Genomic DNA, 21,471 nt, shown 5'->3' on the forward strand with positions numbered 1-21,471 from the left:
TTATCAGCTTTTTACTAAAATCCCTTAGAATCACATATCATGCACTTTACAGTACAGTGTACAGGTCATGATGGGCCATAGAAATGTTAATGGACCATTCGTAATAGTTTATCCAAATAACTTTAGTTATTGTTATGAATGGCCCATCATGATTTAAATGTTCAGCAAATACAGCTATGACCAAATTTGTAATAAATAAAAGTTACAATGTATTAACAAGACTTATGCCTATACTGGAAAAAACAAGCAAATCACTATTGTGTCAACTCTAACCAAAGCAGATCATAAACATCAGTGTAATGTTGCACGACATCAGTAAATATATAAACCAACTGCTGATGATCACTATCTTATTTTACTTGTCATTTGGTTTTACATTAAAAAAAATGTTCAGTAACTTACCAAAATGAATACCAGCATCATCCCAGTCCACAGGTCTCATTTCGTCTGGATGAAGTTCATCACATGCACCCTCTTCCAGCTCTGTGTTGTGATTTGTCTCAGCTGTAATCGCTCCATTGTGAAAAAAAAAAAACTTTTTTTGTGAAGATAAAAATATGCATGTGAAACATTCTCGTTGCAGTGGTCGCAAAACCGCCGAGCTCTCTTTCTCGTATTATTATCAACAGGTGGTTGTCCTTCCATGTTGATAGATAATTATGTCCGGCATTATATTTTTTCACCAAATTAAAGATACACCTGCGACGCGTCATACCGAGGGCGTGGTTTGAGTGGGGATTAGCAAGCAAACAACACGCGCCAAAGAGGGGGCGTTTTGAGGTTTGAAATCAACCACTCACAATACAGGTAGTGTATTGTTACAAGCGCGCGAAAGTTGAAACCTCCGCATTGTTTCCGGAAGTACAGAGAACGGATAGTTGTTTTTTTTTGTGGTGTTTGGTTGAGATTTGGAATCGATCATTTTCGACAGATTTAATATGGAGAGTAAAAGGAACCTTAGTTTTTCTACTCCACTGAACAGAGGAGGACAAGCAGCCTCAAGCCCAGTTACTTTGAATGCCTTGATGAAGCAGCTGATCTCCGGCCAGAGTGCTATATCTAGTTAGCTTACTACTTTAATATCTGCACAGCATGAACGGGCTGATCTTCTCCAAGAGGCTCTCCAGCGTCTTTATTCTCTCGAGCAAAAGTATGAGCAGCACGGACTAACTTACAGGAAGAGCCTAACAACACTGTGAAAAGATTTAAAAGGGCACGTAACGTGAGGTAAGTTCAGTTATTGTTATATAATGTGCCTGTAAACCAAAGTTGGCTTACAATTAACGTTAGCCTGATAACGTTATGTGTTTTGTCTCCAGTGGTTACTTTGATGGCCATCTTATTCAAACTTGAAAATATTGTGGTTCTTGCAGATTGTGAATCCGTTTAAACGCATTTTAATTTCAAACTTTACAGGAATCTGTAAGGTGCCTTTGTGTGAAACCCAATTCAGAGAACAGCCCACACAAATACGATCCACAAACTGGGTAAGACTGCTTATTGTATACTGTTAAATATTAGGTTAACCTACTACTAACGTCATATGGATTTGAAATGCCAAAACCGAATTTCATTAATTATAACTGCAACTTTTCCCCCCAGAATAGTCATCACACAACCTCGCTTTGACCATTTTCCTTTGAAGAATTAAGGACAACTTTTACAGATGTTGACCCTGAATGTGTAAAAGGTAATCTTAAAGATTGTATTATTTTTTAAAGTAATTTTATATTAATATTTACCATGTGTGCTTTGTTTTGCTTACTTTTATTGGTATTACAATTATTCATGATTTATTCAGCAGGTTGCAAGACATATTGAGACACCACGGAGGAAGTATTCTGTGGCTCAGCCTGAAAACGCCCAAAAAAAGACACACTATGAAGAACATGGCAAAGAACCGTCAAAGAAAGTGAAGGGTAAGTTAAGAAACTTGCTAAGCATTTATTTTCTCTTTAGGAGATATGATTTTGTCAATATTGTAATTAAACTTATACATTAAACCCAATACTTTGATCAAATCTGAGTGTGACATAACCATACTCTTTAGTGAATAATGCAAATTGCATGTAAACTGGAGTGAAGAGTTCTGCTCATGTCATGTGAGCACCTTCCAGCGATTAAGACCGTACTCTTAGAATACATCGTTGCATTATCGTTGTTGCACATGTAAACACAGTCTGTGTTTTAGTGGTTAAATTACTGTCATTTTTTGCAGTTGCTGGAGACCAGGTCCAGGTTGTACAAGCTAACGCAGAAAGAGACCTGTGAGAGACTGCAACAATAGAGCAGATGTCTGATGAAGATGATGCTGTTGTTGATGGAAGGCCAGTGTGGATGGTGAGGTCTCCACCAAACAGAACTACGGTTGTCTGCGCTCTGCCAAGTGCCACGAACCAGACAAGAGGCTGACCCACGCTACACGTCACATCATCAGTGCATCATTATAATGTATTTTTACAATGCTCTTTGGAAATGTTTCCACTTATATATATTGTTTACTTAGAACATATTATATGCATTTTTTTTCTCTTATTTCTTTACATCGGTGTCCTTTAAATAGAATTTGCTCACTTTTTTTTTCCCCATTCATTTTATAATATGTTTACAATGCTCTTTGGGAGTTTTTTTTTTCCACTTATTTTTATTGTTTACTTAGAACATCTATGTATATTATATAACCTTTTTTTATAACATTCTGGTTCTAATTTTATGTTTAAATTTTTGCATTGTCTCATTTTATAATGTTACATTTTAGATACACTGTGTATTTATTTCTTTATATCGCCAACTTTTAATATGTTGTGTTAATTTTATTTTTCATGCCTTTTTTACCTTGTTTATTTTATATAGTTATATTTATATTGTTTATTTGTTCCTTTTAAATGCCTTTATTTTTGTATTTTTTTGTTCTTTACATTTTCATCCCTTTTAAATACATTTTGTTCACTTGTTTTTGTTTCTCCATTCTATTCTTTTGCTTGTTTAAAATGCTCTTGATAATGTTTTATGTACCTTAATAAATATTCCATATTTTCCTAAATTGTTTTTTGTGTGTATTTTTCCTTTGGGGGGAGAGGGGGGTGGGGTTTATGGTGTATGAGCAGTATCTGCATAGCTGACCTATAACCAATCAAATCACTAAGCTATAAGGCCTTGGGTGGGCTAAGTTTTAAAAGTAACCAATAAAATCACTTTACTGGGTTTTCAATGTGCCCTGTCCTCCAATAGCAGTTTGGGTTTTGGGAGTGGTTTTAAAAGAACAACCAATCCAGTTTGAGTTAAAGGGCCAATAAGGGGATGGGAGGCAAAGCTGCTCAGAGGTGTGAAAATAGGCTTGTTTGAGATGCGCCTTGCCTCGCCTGAAATAAAGGCGAGACTAGGCGGCTGCAGTGAGGGGAGGAGTGAAAAAAGTGCAGGCAAGCCGGACAATTCTCTCTTCTCGTAGTGGATCAGACACCAGCGAGAGCAGGTGTGTGTGTGTGAGATTAGAGTTCTCTCTTCTCGTAGTGGATCAGACACCTGCGAGATCAGTTGCAGATATCGCGGGATTCACACTTGTGCGCTCTGTTGCTGATAAACTGGATGTAATTTAAGTTCTGTTGCTTTTATATGAAAATAAATATTATGAACAAGGCACCCAAAGTTTTTGTTATTTATTTCCTTTCGAAAGGCCTGCTTATCAAGCATTTTTACTTTAATTACACACATGTTTTTATATATTTTTATTAATATGACAACAATCACATAACCCACAGAAAGACCGAGAGTTTGAGAATATGCACACATAATTTATACACATAAAAACATGATACCAGAGTTTTAAATTCAAATATATTAAAAAACAACCTTGCATCACGGTTATTTAAACCAATGAGCATTAAGCTGTGTCGTCAGCAAGTCGTTTCCCATCATGCTTTTGCTCCGCGCAGTCGGTGGAGAGCAACTGCGCTCGACTGCAGAATCCGACACATCCGCCTCGCCATCGCGAGAGATTTTTGACATACGTCGGCATGACATCAGAGCAAGGCGGACCGCCCTCGGACACATTTCTAACCGGCATGCATCTCGCGCTGATCACCGGTGATCGATTCTGCGCAGATTTTGCTCATCTCAAACAAGCCTAATGTCTCCTGAAAAAACCTGATGGGATTAATTGCCATGGCAACAAATGGCTGTAGCATGGAAGTATACGGCCACAACATACATCCGATTTGGTATCATTCCGGATGTATACGGATATATACAGATCCATGGAATTTGACCTATCCGGCCAGTATACTCCCGGATTCTTTAGATTTTAGCAGTGTATACAGGAGTATACGGGTCCGGATACACCTTTTTTCATGCAGTGCACCTTCGTAGCTATGATCGTTATTAGCAGACACGTGTGAATCAGTTTTCCCGGAGTCACTGGCTCTTTTTTGTGCTGGTTTGGGCATGTTTCAAGTAAAAAATATCTTACATACAAAAACGTATAGAAATTTTGTTGACAGCTACGTTAATAACTTTCCTATTAAAAGTTGGTGCCGAGAGCTCGAAATATTTGACTATTCACGCCGCCATCTTGCCGGACCCCCTTAGTCCAGTTCTGTCAACACTGCACTGGCTCCCTATTAAACATTGCAAAGTATATTTTATATTTTATAATACATTTTAAAATCTTGCTTATTACTTGCAAAGCATTAAATGGTTAAGCTTCCCAGTACTTAAGCAAGCTCTTAACACAATTTACTTCATCAGGTCTATTGCGGTCTCAAAACTCTGGCCATTTGAAAATACCTAGAATATCTAAATCAACTGCAGACGGTCGATCCTTTTCCTATTTAGCACATAAATTCTGAAACAGTCTTCCTAGCATTGTTTGGAAAGCAGACACACTCTGTCGGTTTAAATTTAGACTAAAAACACTTCTATTTACTATGGCATACACATTTTTAACTTTCATTATTCAAATCAATTGACTGATTGTTAGGCTGCATTAACTAGGTCAGCGGGAACTGGGAACACTTCCCATAACACCTGATGTACTCGTTACATCATAAGAAGAGTGGCATCTAATGTTAGTCTCTCTGTTTATCTCAAGGTTTACTGCAGTCAGCCGAATCCAGGCCGTGTCCGGATCGGATGGTGGACCTGCACCCAGACATGGTATCCTGGAGTGTCTGTTGAGACCGTGTGAATTGGTGTCTCCTCTGAATATGCCTCACCGTCACGTCATCCTCAAGAAACCCATCTCCGGCGCAACGACTCTGATCTTTCAAATAATCATATTCTTGTGTAATCAACGCGCCATCCTAAATAAACCTGTCTCTTGCGTGATACCCAGAAATGTCTAATATTCCGATCTAATATGATTTCTGACCTGTAAGGTTGCCAGAATAATAATCATACACTGTTTGATAATAGGCCAGAGGAGAACTGGCACCCCGACTGAGTCTGGTTTCTCCCAAGGTTTATTTTTCTCCATCATGCCCTGATGGAGTTTTGGTTCCTTGCCACTGTCGCCTTTGGCTTGGCTTGCTCAGTTGGGGACAATAAAATTAACTAAACTAAATATACAAACAAAATGTATTATTTATGTCTTATTTCATTCAATAAACTATATTACTGATCTGCCAACATTGTCACTGTGTGATAAATTAAAATGAGCTCATAACTGTTTTTCTCCGGAGCAAGTATACAGTCAAATCAAATTTTGTTGCAATATTGTCCTGTTTAACTCTGTGAAGCTGCTTAAAAAAATAAATAAATAAAAAAACATTGTAAAAGCGTTATATAAATAAAGTTCAATGATAGATTGATTAACAGAACACGCTGGACTCAAATAGTGGACCGTTTCAGCCCTCGTGATCTTTCAGTGATAAGTGTTATATCTCCATTGTGTCGTCTCTTACAATACTGGGGTTGTTTATTTCAAAGCTAAAAACTCTCTCTCGCTCTCTGTTGTTCCCATATGTATTTACATGTGACATTTATTTAACTTGTTGATGAATAATTTTAATGTCTGTTAATTGTCATAATTGTTGTGTTATGCATTTTCACAAATATATTTTCTAAAATCACTGACAACTTGTACAAGTGACTTCTTTTTATTCCTGGATATCACAGAAAGATCATCCTTCTGTACAATATTACAACAAATACTTTTCCCCACCATTTATGAATACATAGGATATGGTTATAAAATGTGTGTAGCTTGATGAATCTATAACCGGAAGTTCCTTCAGCTAGAATATAGTCCCTTTACAGGTCTGTCTGACTCCAAACTGTCTGACTCCAAACACACACAGCCTTAACCTCTAGATAAGTTTGCATATGCAAAACAATAGATCCTGTTTGTCTGCAATATTAAACCATTGAACCATGACAGGCATTATTCCTGGAAGCAATAGTTAGATAGTGGGGATTCCTTTTGTGTGGGATATCCTTATATCAGTGAGTCATACAGTTAAACAAGAGGATCTCCTTCACCCTGAACACAGAGGAATCCCTCATGCATTGTTTAAACAGAAAGGCTGAAAAGGAGACACATAGAATTTACATGAAAATACAACTATAATAATGTGACTTTTGGATTTGAATGAGCTGCTACACTAAGGTTTTTGGGTAACACTTTATTTATTATATAAAGAATCACAAGTAAATGACCATAAACCTAACCTAACCTCAATGAATTACTGCAGTTCTTATTTGATTAAGTAAAATATAACTATACGTCACCTTAAAATATAGTGTAACCTTTTTTTTCGATTATCATGCACACAAAAAAGAAACTCATTTTATGTTATTTGAACAAGCTTTATTCACTTCTATAAGAAGAATAAATCAGATATTTCAGATATGAGTGACATACATCACTAATCACATCAGAGAATGGTTCGGCTTTGAGAATCATTTAAGAAAAACATTTACAACATTTTGTTTTAAATAAATTACAGTTCAGAGGTTTTATAAAAATTGTGTTATCGAGCCTTGTTTGTGGGGTTTTTTTTAACACACGTACAGCCTAATGAGACGTTGACTTTTCTTACTTCTAATACTATTTTATCGTGACTATGATCTGGACAACTCTTTCTGAATAACATGTTAAAATCTTGCAAAATCTGCTTTGCCTTTTTATGCTTTCCGTCTTGGCAATGTCCACATTCAGCATTACAGTATTCCTCTTGGATCATCATGTCCTGATCTTGGATTTTTCTGTGAAAAAAAAGAAAGTGTCATAAGTGTTGGAGGACCATCACAGATCATATGTCTTTATCACCATCACAGATACAATGATGTCAGTCCCAAACTAAAGCTCTTAATGTGTCTTTTTGTCCACAATGAAAGTCCAAACATGTGAAACATTTTTCAAAGCATCTTCTTTTGTGTTCCACAGAAGAAAGAAAGTAAGAGAGTTTTGGAATGACTTGAGGGTGAGTAAATGATGGGTGAACTGTTCCTTTACTACCCAACAGCCTCTCATCTAACAAGAAATATTACTAGCATACAATTAATTCAATGCATTGAATGAATACTTACATCGTATTCCAAGGAAGAATAGGGGTATTCTTACAGCTCGGTGGAAAGCTCATGAGCTTGCTGTAGTCATTTTTAACATTTTCGAGGACATCCGGACTGCATGGCTGATCGCAGTCTGAGCAGCGAATAGCCGTATAACCAGCCGTCATGACAGCAAAAACAAACACCTGTTTTAAACACAAGCACACGTTAGTTGGCACTCATATACACTAAATTGTATATATTCTGATCCTTGAACAGTTTCTGTCATATAATGCACAGAATATTTTAGATGTACTCACCCACAGAGCAGAGATATTCATTCTTCAGTCTCTCAGTGTCACTCTTAAACTGCAAGGTAAAGCAGGAATGTTGATCTAGTGTGCTTTAGAATCACTTTTATACCTCGATCTTCATTATTTCGACTGACGTAATCCACCAACCTCTTTCCTAAATGATAAATTTGCATGGAATAAATAGCGGTGGCGGTGTTTATGCCTGCTCCGTTTTTCCATAATGATACAGTGACCTGTGGCTATTCAGGTGAGGGAATGGGCCCACACACACACACACACACACACACACACACACACACACACACACACACACACACACACACACACACACACACACACACACACACACACACAAAGCCCATCGAAGAACAAAGAGCAACTACAATATTGTACTGACAGTTATGATGCTTCAGGGGAAAAATGTGCCTTATAAAAACATGTTCTGTTAACTAACACTCCCTATGATTATTTAGTTTGAGTAGAGCCAACTCAAATTAAACAAATTAGTTCAATTAAATGAACTTTTATTAGTATTTAGATTTTTTTTATTTAGACACATTTTAAGTCATCCTGAATTGTTTCATTGTTTTGAGTTATAAGCTTGTTTCTTTTACTTTAGACAAATTTAACTTACCATCATGTGATAAGTGGAGCATGAGCTCGGGGAAAAGTATATCGATTTTTTAAATTGTATTATTTTTGCATTCGTGCAGCTCGCCGTAATTTGTATAGACGGAGATTACAATCGAGCAGCTACTAGCTTGATTAGCTGCTATTTCAAAAATGACAAGTTTTTGTGTTCGTCTTGGTGATCATGGTAACCTTGTCCACAGCCCATGATGCAACCGGTTCTTACTTCTTGACCAGCAATGTTTTAGTGCTACTTAAGAACCACTTTTCCTGGCTCAGATCTGGTGCTTTGCTTTTGAACCGATTTGAAACTCAGAACACATCTTCCCTTTTTAAGAATGACATCAGTGCCGTTCTTTGTTCTTTTCTTAGAGAAAAGCTCAACTGCAAGTCTTCCAGAGTCGCGGTCAAAGCTGATTCGAAAGTCCGCCGTTCGCCAGCTTCTGTGTTTACTAGAAGCACACAAGCGCAACTCGGCCATCATTATGTTAAGCCCCGCCCACTGACTCTATACACGATGTGATTGGCCCGACCAGAGTTTGTTTTTATAGCTCAGAAGTGTATTGAGAGTTGCTAGACGACACTCGCGGGGAGATTAGATTTGCTGCCGCTAGGGTGCGTCTAGATTTCTAGGCCAATGCCCTATTATCTTATAGTAAATCTGCACATTAGGAACATGACAGGCATTCACTCAACATTCTTCTTATTATGTTGAAGACATAATGTTAAGAGCATAAAAATAATATGCTTTCACCCCTTCTGTCTATTTTGAGTGCTTTTGAGAATTAAAATACAACCCCAAATCAGAAAAAGTTGGGACAGTTTGGAAAACGCAAATAAAAAAAGAAAGTAGTGATTTCTAAATTTACTTTGACTTGTATTTCATTGCAGACAATATGAACATAAAATATTTCATGTTTTGTCTGGTCAACTTCATGTCATTTGTTAATATGCATCCTTTCCTGTCATTCAGACCTGCAACACATTTCAAAAAAAGTTGTGACAAGAGCAATTTAGGGTTAGTAATGAGGTAAAAGGGTTAAATAATGATGTGATTTGAAACAGCTGATGTCAACAGGTGATTGAAATTATGATTTGGTACAAAAGCAGCATCCAAGAAAGATCTAATCCTTTAGGAGCAAAGATGGGCAGAGGATCGCCAGTTTGACAACAAATACGTGAGAAAATTATTGAAATGTTTAAAAACAATGTTCCTCAAAGAAAGATAGGAAGAGATTTGGATATTTCACATTCAACAGTGCATAACATAATTACAAGATTCAAGGAATCTGGAGGAATTTCAGTGCGTAAAGGACAAGGCCGCAAGCCTAAGCTGAACAACCGTGATCTCCGATCCCTCAGACGGCACTGCATCAAGAATCGTCATTCATCTATAAGTGATATCACCACATGGGCTCAGGGATACTTTGGCAAACCTTTGTCAAGTACCACAATACGTAGTTACATCCACAAATGCCAGTTAAAACTGTACTGTGCCAAAAGGAAGCCTTATGTTAACAGTGTCCAGAAGCGCCGTCGACTCTGGGCTCGGAGGCATCTGGGTTGGACCATCACACAGTGGAAATGTGTACTGTGGTCAGATGAATCAGTAATTCAGGTATTTTTTGGGAAGAATGGACGCCGTGTGCTCCGGACCAAAGAAGAAAAGGATCATCCAGACTGTTACCAGCAACAAGTCCAAAAGCCAGGGTCTGTCATGGTATGGGGTTGTGTCAGTGCCCTTGGCAAAGGTAACTTGCACTTCTGTGAAGGCACCATTAATGCTGAAAAGTACATAGAGATTTTGGAGCATAATATGCTGCCTTCAAGAAAATATATTTTACAGGGACGTCCATGCATATTTCAACAAGACGATGCAAAACCACATTCTGCACACATTACAAAGTCCTGGCTGCGGAGGAAGAGGGTACGGGTACTTGACTGGCCTGCCTGCAGTCCCGACCTGTCTCCAATAGAGAATGTGTGGCACATTTTGAAGCGGAAAATGCGACAACGAAGACCCCGTACTGTTGCCCACCTTAAGACTTGTTTGCAGTAAGAATGGGACAAAATTACCCCTGAAACACTTCATCACTTGGTGTCTTCAGTCCCTAAACGTCTTTTACATGTTGTGAAAAGGAATGGCAACATTACAAAGTGGTAAATGCTTTACTGTCCCAACTTTTTTTGAAATGTGTTGCAGGTCTGAATGACAGGAAAGGATGCATATTTACAAATGACATGAAGTTGACCAGACAAAACATGACATATTTTGTGTTCATATTGTCTGCAATGAAATACAAGTCAAAGTAATTTTAGAAATCCCTTCTTTTTTTTTTTTTGCACATTCCATACTGTCCCAACTTTTTCTGATTTGGGGTTGTACATGTAACATATATCTGTTCTCAAACTAAGCTCATGCTCTACTTGTCTCCATGATGGTAACCCTAAAAAACAACATAACAGAAACTCTTCTCGCATAACAAAACATTAAACACTACTAAATCTCCAAACTTAAAGTCCCTGTAAAGGCCATTCTATGAAAAAATTCTAAACACATTATAAATGTTAGAAATGTATTGCTAAAACACATTGCAAAAGACTGTCAAATGCGAAGTACTAAATTGTGGAGTTAGACCGTTAAACAGTTTTTCACCATTGCTGTCCTCCGGATTTTCTAGGCGGGGCTAAAACGGTGGCTCGATGACGCACTGGCGCCGCTTATCCTGGCCCCGCCCCAACTATCGGTGACGCACTGGAGCCTCTGAGGCTCATAACTAGAGCACATTCGCAGCAGTTTGCGCTCAATCGCGAGTACTATTAGTTATATAGCCTACAGTTTGCTAGCTAGCTATCCCTTCGTTGTGGAAATGCGTTACCTGGATGTAGTCACTTACAAAACAGATCGGTGTCCTTATTTAAATATCCGAAAAACGATCATATCAAGAAGATGTGGATTCATTTTATGAAGAGCCACTTTGATGGAGAGCTGAGGATCACCACCAACAACTGCCTCTGTAGTGATAATTTTACACAGCAAAGTTTTATAAACTTTCTTCGGAGACAACTGGGACTCACTGATAATCCGCTGTTACTGGTGAATGGGGCTGAACCGACTATCTCCCGCTTTCATCCTCCCGTCTCGCCGACAGCTGGTGCTGACATCATCCGCAATAACGTTACGTGCCCACCAATGAGTGTAAATTTCCTAGTGTGCTTGTGTTATAATCACAGCAGGTAACGTTATATTAGTCCACAGTAACTAAATCCTGCAACCCTCTAACGTGATTTTGTTTTTGCCGTTTTCACACTGCACGTGCAAGCAGTGCGTTGGCAGGGCAGGAGCAGAGCAGGAGCGGTAAACGGTGTGAATGCTCTAATCTGTTAAGATGGGCACCGAAAAAAACACAGAACTTCTGACAAATTTACCAGACTAGACTAGGGATTCAAAGTGTGCAAATCTATGCCTTTGTTCACGTGAAAAATCTTGGCACTAACGCTGTATTGTGTTTAGATTAAACGAGATCTATATCAATAAATGAAGTATTTAATTGATTTCTGGACATCTTAATAAAAAAAATTCTGCAATGTACATATTTTACATCTGATATAACGTTGTATTAGCAGTTCTACCCAAAAAGTGTGTATCATATGCACACGAAAAACTGCGTAGCCTACCATATGCAAGCCAAAGCTCATTTTGACATATACATTCAATGAGATTGCACACTTTTACTATTTATATGCATTTTCGTGAGACTGTCCCACCCACTTTTTAAAACAAAGTTACGCCACTGGCTACCTGTCTGTCTGAGTGTTACATACTAAACTAAAAGAAAGTTTTCAGAGAGGAATCGCCATTATGGCTTTTTTAGGAATTTTATTGACTTTTATGATCAAGTGTAAACACATAACTAAATATACACTCACTAAAATGATTATTAGGGAACCCATACTACTACTGAGTTTGACCCCCTTTCGCCTTCAGAACTGCTTTAATTCTACGTGGCACTGATTCAACAAGGCGCTGAAAGCATTCTTTAGAAATGTTGGCCCGTATTGATAGGATAGCATCTTGCAGTTGATGGAGATTTGTTGGATGCACATCCAGGGCACGAATCTGACTGTGGGGGCCATTTTAGTACAGTCTTCAACTGTCCAATTTTGGTGAGCTTGTGCAAATTGTAGCCTCTTTTTCCTATTTGTAGTAGTGATGAGTGGTACCCGGTGGGGTCTTCTGCTGTTTTAGCCCATCTGGCTCAAGGTTGTGTGTGTTGGGGCTTCACAAATGCTTTGCTGCATACCTCGGTTGTAATGAGTGGTTATTTCAGTCAAAGTTGCTCTTCTATCATCTTGAATCAGTCGGCCCATTCTCCTTTGACCTCTAGCATCAACAAGGCATTTTCGCCCACAGGACTGCCAAATACTGCATGTTTTTCCTTTTTCACACCATTCTTTGTAAACCCTAGAAATGGTTGTGTGTGAAAATCCCAGTACCTGAGCAGATTGTGAAATACTCAGACCTGCCCGCCTGGCACCAACAACCATGCCATGCTCAAAATTGCTTAAATCACCTTTCTTTCCCATTCTGACATTCAGTTTGGAGTTCATGAGATTGTCTTGACCAGGACCACACCCCTAAATGCATTGGTTGCCTTTAACTTTACTGTATATATATAACTGTATGTAAAAAAAAAAACATAACTCAGTACAATGTACTCACTGCGTTCACGTAACTCTAGCAGTTACATGCATGCTCTTTTTGCCAGCAGACTCTCCTCTGTTTGGCGTCTTTTTAAAATGGGCGATTCCCCGGAAGTTCTAGATTTAGTGTTGTCTAGCTATCAACAGACCAAGCTCAATTTAAAATTGAACAAATGGCACTGCACGCCAAACCCGCTTCGAGCTGCGTCTCTATGACGCGAAACCTAGACGGTGGCTGCTGTGCTGTTGGCGTTCGTTTGATCCACCTGCTCGCTGGCTTTGACCCGTTCTTCCGGATTCTCCTTGGACGATCCCCTGCTACCCTTCTCTCCGTGTTTGCCGCGGTGGAGTCATGCTTCAGAATCTTTACTCTTTGAAGTCTCTTCTCCCGTTATCTCTGACTCTGCATCTTTTTCCAGGATGGCTCTGATTAATGCTCGGTCGTAAGTCAATAAGAGATTCCTTTTAAATGACTTTTTTACCACCCACGCCTTGGATTTAATGTGCATCAGAGAAACTTGCACGAAGGTTGGTGATTTGAATCCTTTCTCTGACTGAATTCCAACAGGCTGCACATTTGTTACCTCTCCTCGCTCCTCTGGCCGCGGGGGTGGGCTAGCGGTAATTTTGAAAACAGTTTCAATTAATCTGAATGTGGAGAAGACGAAAAAGATTGTTGTTGACTTCAAGAGAGAGCGCACACAGCATACTCCTCTGTCCATCAACAGTACGACTGTGGAGAAAGTGAGCAGCACCAAGTTCCTGTGTGTAAACATCACAGAGGACCTCTTCTGGACTGCAGCACTGGCCAAGAAAGTATAGCAGCGTCTCTACTTCCTCCGCAAGCTGAGAAGAGCTAGCCCCGGCCCCCATCATGTGCACCTTCTACAGAGGCACCATCGAGAGCATTCTGACTAGCAGCGCTTGCAACGCATCGTGAGAGCAGCTGAGAAGATTGTTGGTGTATCTCTCCCTTCCCTCTAGGACATCTACAGCACCCATTTCACCCGCAAAGCAGTCTTGCATTGTAGGTGATCCCACCCACCCGATACACTGCTGCTTCTGTCTGCTGCCATCAGGGAAGAGGCTGCGGAGTCTCCAGGTGAGGACTGGGAGACTGAAGGACAGCTTCACACATCAGGCTGTCAGGAAGCTGAACTCCCTCCAGACCCTCCAATTCCACTGCTCCACTAAAACCAAGGAAGTCAAAACTTAAATCTGAACCATGGCTCAAGGATAACAGGCCAGCTGATGCGAGCCTGTAGAAGAGCTGAACGAAATTGGAAAAGGGATAAATTATAAATCTCCTATGAAATGCTCAGAAACTGCTTTGATGCTTTTCAGAAAGCTATGAAATCTGCAAAATCTATACTTTTCTCATTTAAGTGTAAAAAATCACCATAGTTCTGAAGCCTTATTTTCTGTGTTAAATACTGCTCTAAATCATCCTGTTAATGTGATTTCAAATCCCTCTGTGTCATTATGTGAAGGTTTCTCTAGGTTTTTCTGTGATAAAATCCCCTCTCTAAGATCTCAATAACAACCTTCTGTTAATGTTCCACGTGAACTCTGTCGTTCTTCAGTCATATGGAGTGATTAGGACCCGTAACACTTAAAAGTACTGGTACTTGTTTTTCCTAATCAATGTCTTTTTGTGAAGTGGTCGAACCCGCTCAGTATATGTTGTCCAATGCTGGATGGCCTCAGTTAACCACGTTTGATCAATTTAACCTCTCAAATCAACACTTAACTTGCCTTGCCTATAATAAAATCCATTTAAACATGCACTATCACCACCACAGTAAAAAGGCATTTCTGACTAGCTGAGGCAGGCTACTGTTGAAACAAAACCATTAATATCCTAATACAACCCTAACGAAACAAAAATATATTGCAGTATATTGGAAAATATCATGTAATACATTAGGCAATATATTCACATATATGGGATTTAATATTTATATTCGCCAATATATTGCAATATATTAAAGCATATTTACAATATATTATAATATATTTTGAAGTAATATATTGGTGAATATATTTTCCTTTCATAAGGGAAACTACTTATTGTGCTTCTAAATTGTAAAAAATAAAAAATAAAGCAAGTGTTTGACCGTATAAAGCGGTCAGGACATGACAAATGAACTAAAGGGACCAAAAGACAAGATCACATGAGGGACAAGCAAACATCCTGACAAACAGGAACGTTGAAATTTTAAAATAAAAGACATGACAAATACAAATAACAGATGTGACCATCACATTTTAAATGCCTGTTTATATGACGATTTTAGAGATTTTCTTTTTGAAATGTATTTAAAACTAAATAAATAAACACTCATTTTGTTTTGACATTATTAATTGAATTGTGTTTTTCATTAAAAAACAATATGGATTCAAAATTGAATATCTAAAAATCAAGGGTGAGATTTCATACAGTTAATTTTGCATGTGGTTTACTAATTTTGTTTTCTAAGGCTGGGTATTCAAAGCAGGGCTTGATTTACTTATGACCATATTTACTCCAGACTGTTCATTCCAGTGCATGAGTAATCTCCTATTTATTGCTATAACAATGTAGTTGGTGGGATTCCCTTCTTTGTGGAATCTACTTATCACACCAAGCTTAAAGTTAAATTGTTAGTTAGCCTTTACAGTTAAATAAACCAAAAATCTTGAAATATTCATCCCCAGTTAGATATTTGATTATGGTTTTTGACTGTTATTTTTTTTATTACATTTTTTTTGACTGTAACTTCCATATAGGAAGGCACCCCTAATATTTATTTATATTATCTGACATCTGCCGTTTATCTGTTTTATCTATATCTAGTAATTACAAGATAAATAGTCACGGTTTTGCATTATGTCTAATGGAAAACTGAATAATTTAAAAAACATAGTAACATCATAATATTGATGTGACTGTGGGAGGATTAGCAGAAATTTTGCCCACGACTGACCTTTCTCATTTACCCCACGACAATTAACACATTGTGATTGTCCCATTTGCATTGCCTTGGGCCAGTTTAGCAGAATAAATATGTGTGCCAGCTTTCTGCTTACATTATGGAAACTATAAATCATGGCATCCATCCAATGGAGCCTGTAACATATGCAAAATTGTTTGGGAAACATGTCAATGGATCACGTCACTCATTTATGGGTCGGCTTACGGTGGATCTAAATGCAGCTTAGGAACCAAAACAGGTTTTTAGGACTGCTGGGAGACATTAAATCTGATCTCATCATTATGTCTATATTGCTGGTGACTTGATGCATTTTAGATTTTTCAACACTTTTGTTTGTTTCTTGCTTGAAACAATTAGCATTTTAAAGTATGTTGTATACTATAAAGGTAATGTAACGGGATAATTCACCAAAAAAATGAAAAATTTTCATTATTTACTCGCCCTTCAAGTTGTTCTAAACCTGTATGAGTTTCTTTCTTCTGTTGAACACAAACAGAAGAAAGTATGTTGAGTATTTATTTCTGTATTTATTGGGAACATTATTTAAGTACAAACAAGAAGTTAACTACATTTAAGTTTATTTATAAATTCAATAAATTAAAATAACTTTTAAAATACTTTTTTTTATTAGGCTATAGATGCACATTCATATATCTGTTATGAGTAACCAATGTTCTGTTGTTGTCATTGTGTTTTTGGTTCAGTCCTTGTTAATTATCTCATTTGCTGTGTACTTAAGCATCCAGTTCTCCTTCAATGTTTGTCTGTCTTTGTCTATTTTAATACACAATATAAGTGTTTGTCATATTGTATGTGAGCCTTTCCAAGTTTTAACATTAAATATTTAATATTAAAGTGTTTCCTGTTCTTCTCGTGAGCTTTGATCAGCACGTTACTGTGACAGCAGCTACACAACAGCAGAATTTTTTTAAGTTTTAGAAAAATCTTAAATCCCCATTTTAAATTATGATATCAGCAAAACATATCTGTCTCTATGGACATATAAGTAGAGTTCTCTCACACTGTCCTTCTATTAATGCATAGATTGAAAATGTCTGTATCTGATGAACTGTCCACTGTCGATATAGGGAGGATTTAAAACCTTTAAAAAAAAAAGGGCTTGAAAGGTTCTTTGTACGGCAGTGGTGCTATATAGCAACTTTACCACCCCAAAGAACCACTGAAAAAACGCTGAAGAACCATATAGGGACTTAACAGGTTCTGTATATGATAACGGTGCTATATAGCACCTCAGTCATCCCAAAGAACTGGTGAAAAACCGCTGAAGAACCACTGAATCACCAAGATTTAGTGCTATACAGCACTTAAAGTGGTTCCCCTATGATTACAAGCCAAAGAAACACCTTTAGTACTATATAGCACCTTTTTAGAGTGTATCTATACATATATTATCACATATATTTACATTTAACAAACACAAATGTATTTTAACTTGGTATGTCAACAGAAAACTAAAATCTGTAAATATAAAGGACACTAAATAAATTGTGATTTTCTTGAATTTAAAATTTTCATGGCCCTCCTATAATAATTAAACACCAGGACAAGAAAAGATAATTTAGAAGGAGAAAATCTGCTTGAATAATACAATTTAATAATAAAAAAAAATAAAAAAAAAACATGTAATGTCCAGGAGAGGCGCCAATTTCATTTTGATAACTTGTGCACATTACTGAGATATGATTAATATTTTTGAGTACTTTTAGGATCACTAAACACCAGACTGTTCACAAGACCCCATTGATTTTGTGCAACATAATTTGCCAATTTTTTTAAACTTTCATGTCACATTATGTGCGTAGCTAAGGGAATGAACGCCTTCACATGGTCTTTTTCTCCCTGCGCATTGAGTGATATTTACACATAAAGCAGAAGGTAAACAATAAATGCTGTAAATACAATGCAGGATGATGCTCCAGGGCAATGGAGTTCAAGTGTAATCTATTACGACATTAAAGTCAATGTGAAACAGTAAACATTGGAATGACTGAGTGGATGGATTTCCCTTTCTCTCATTGTATTGTAACTCTGATGGTCTATCAGTGTTCACAAGCTGCTCACATCTCCCACAGACTCTCATAATGGTATTTTGCCTCAAGCCGGAATCTAGTGCTTACCATTTGACGCATGAGAAGAAAAAACAACAAGAAGAAAACAAAGCAGATGTGAAATAGTTATTTTAGTATATTCCTCTAGTAAATTATTATCTTATACTTTTTTTATTAGAGAAAAAAATAATAGCATATTAACAAATTATAGAAGTTTATACAATGCAAGTGAACAGAGACATACATACACGTATAGTGCATAGAAAAACAAAACAAATAGAGAGGAAAACCAGCAAATATAAATGGGAAAATGGCACGGATCTTCCTTTACGGAAAACGTCCCGGTTACGTCTGTAACTTTAGTTCCCAGAATAGGAACGAGACGCTGCGTCACCACTCTGGGTCCAATGGAGAGACGGAATGTCATAGGCGGGTGACGTCATTGACCCGGAAACTATAAAGCCTGCCGACAAAAACACGCCCCCAGCTTCTGAGAAGGCCTGAAACAAGCCGCTAGAGGGCATGCGGGAGTATGGCCGGGTGACGCAGCTTCTCGTTCCTATTCCGGGAACCAAGGTTACAGACGTAACCGGGACGTTCCCGTTCAAGGAACTCGAGCTGCGTCACCACTCTGGGAACGTCCCCATACGAGCTGGATGCCCGCCTGTTGAATTGTCTTAGGAGTGTGCACCTGAGCCTCAGGAGTAGAATTTATGTCTAGTTCGTAGAACCTGACAAAGGTATGAGGCGAAGACCAACCTGCCGCATCACATACATCTCGCAGGGAGGCCCCTGCCAAGAGAGCCCGAGAGGCCGCCATACCCCAGGGCGAGTGGGCCCGCACAACCAAAGGAGAAGGCTGCCCAAACGCCACATAAGCAAGTGAGATGGCCTAGACCACCCACTTGCTCATCCTCTGCTTTGACACCGGACCCCCCCCTCGAGGGTGGCCCTTAGCACACAAACAGATGTTCAGACTTCCTCCACAGGACAGCTCTGTGGACATATGTATCAAGAGCACGAACCGGGCAAAGCAGATTAAGTGTTTCCTGGTCTGATGTCACAAACGGAGGAGGATAAAAGGCCTGGAGCACAATAGGTCTCATGGGATTGGAAGGAACCTTAGGAATGTAGCCCGGCCTCGGGTGAAGGAAGGCCTTAGCCATACCGGGCGCAAATTCCAAGCACGAGGGTGCCACAGAGAGGGCTTGCAGATCTCCTATTCTCTTCAAGGAGGAAATAGCCAGAAGAAAAATAGTTTTGAGGGTGAGGAACCGCTCAGAAACTGAGTCCAGGGGCTCAAAAGGAGCCCCTGAAAGGCCTTACAGGACCACAGCCAAGTCCGAGGCCGGCACCCTGGTGCGTACTGCAGGTCTTAACCTCAACGTACCACAGCGGAAACGGGTTACTAGAGGGTGTCGCCCCAAAGACACCCCACCCAAAGGTGCAGAACGGCCCCGCCCGCCTGAGAGAGAAGGTCCAGTGGAGACCCGTCGAGGAGAGACACTATGTCTGAAAACCAGGCTCGGGCCAGCCAAAACGGGGTTACTGGCAGTAGACGAACCCCGTCCCGGCGTACCCTCTCTAGAACTCCCTGAAGCAGAGCAATAGGGGGGAAAGCATACAGGAGCAGCCTCGGCCACTGGCTGCACTAGGGAGAACCACAGATGACAGTGTGTATTCTCCTGAGTAGTGAACAGGTCGACCTGCGCCCTGTCAAACTTTTCCCAAAGGAGCTCCACCACCTCGGTGTGGAGTCTCCATTCCCCGGGCCTCGGCCCCTGCCTCGACAGGATGTCTACTTCCACATTCAGGCGCCCCGGGATGTAAACTGCCCTCACCGAGCACAGTTTCCCTTGGGCCCACAGGAGGATCAGACGGGCCAGTTTGTATAGCCTACAAGATCCTGTATATAGTACAAGACCTCAGACCCCCCTGATGGTTGATGTAGGTGACCACCGATGTGTTCTGTGCGAACCAGCACATGGCGGCCCCTGATATATGGCAGGAAGTGTTTTAGAGCCTGAAGCACAGCCAACATTTCTAGACAATTTATATGCCATAAACGCTGGCCCTCCTGCCACAGGCCCTGGGCCAGGCGACCACTCATGGTCGCCCCCCAGCCTGTCAGGGAGGCATCCGTGGTCATAGACGCGCGCTGACACTGTGCCCCCAGGGACAGGCCTTGGGCCAGAAAACAAAGGTCCTTCCATATAACCAAGGCACGGAGACACCGCCGCGTGACCTTGATTACACGAAAGAGGTTTCCCCTCGGGGAATATCCCTTGGCCTTGAGTCTCCACTGTAAAGGTCTCATGTGCAACAGGCTGGAAGGAATCACGGTGGCTGCTGCTGCCATCAGACCTAATAGTCTGTGGAACTGCTTTACAGTGAGTGACTAGTCTAACTTCACGCCCTTGACTGATGAGAGAATCATCCTATATGAGGCTCTGATAGACGGGCCCGCATTGAAACTGAATCCCAAATCACCCCCAAATACGTGATCCTCTGGACTGGCGAAAGCACGCTCTTCTTGGAGTTGAGCCTCAACACTCTCCAGTTCACATTACATCAGGGCTAGAACCTGCCATGTTTCCATGAAAGCCAGGGTTTGGCCATGGGACGCTACATTAGAACAGATGTGTTCTGGCTTGATAAAATGGTCCATATGGAGAGGCAGCAAATTCTGAGGGGCTCAAAATGCCCCTCAGAATGAGCTACCACCTGTATTGCATTACAGTGTACTCAAACTATAGCAACTCTCTCCGACATATTCTGCTAGTGTGAAAACACCCTACTGGCCTCACTAAATAATCTTTCAATAACAATTGAGTTTCTTCAAAAAAGGTCTCACTTTCATGTAACTCCAATACAGGCCGGTAAGTAAACTAATAAGACTGGCCTACCTAAAGCATCCTCTAATAACAATTCCGTTTTTGAAAAATAAACTCTTCAGTTCACATTACATCAGGGCTAGAACCTGCTAAGTTTCGGTGTGGAGTCAGGCTTTGGCCATGGGCTGCTACAGTAGAACAGATGTGTTCTGGCTTGATAAAATGGTTCATATGGAGAGGCAGCGCATTCTGAGGGGCTCAAAATGCCCCTCAGAATGAGCTACCACCCGTATTGCATTACAGTGTACTCAAACTATAGCAACTCTCTCCCACATATTCTGCTAGTGTGAAAACAACCTACTGGCCTCACTAAATAATCTTTCAATAACAATTGAGTTTTTTCAAAAAAGGTCTCACTTTCATGTAACTGCAATACAGGCCTGTGAGTAAACAACTAAGA

The 21,471-nt window shown here is 39.6% G+C and overlaps 1 long non-coding RNA gene across 2 annotated transcripts; it reads left to right on the top strand.

Moving 5' to 3' along the window:
• Positions 1–867: 867 nt before the first annotated feature.
• LOC137079366 (uncharacterized) lies at positions 868–2,826 on the top strand. 2 transcript variants are annotated; one of them, XR_010905477.1, is made up of 5 exons: positions 868–1,227; positions 1,417–1,487; positions 1,603–1,690; positions 1,802–1,919; positions 2,219–2,826. It is a non-coding gene; the product is annotated as an uncharacterized lncRNA (long non-coding RNA). The 2 variants fall into 2 exon arrangements; XR_010905476.1 differs by having other exon boundaries at positions 868–1,487.
• The last annotated feature ends 18,645 nt before the right edge of the window (positions 2,827–21,471 follow it).

Source organism: Pseudorasbora parva, chromosome 6 (genome assembly GCF_024679245.1).
Source record: "Pseudorasbora parva isolate DD20220531a chromosome 6, ASM2467924v1, whole genome shotgun sequence".
NCBI classification, from domain to species: domain Eukaryota; kingdom Metazoa; phylum Chordata; class Actinopteri; order Cypriniformes; family Gobionidae; genus Pseudorasbora; species Pseudorasbora parva.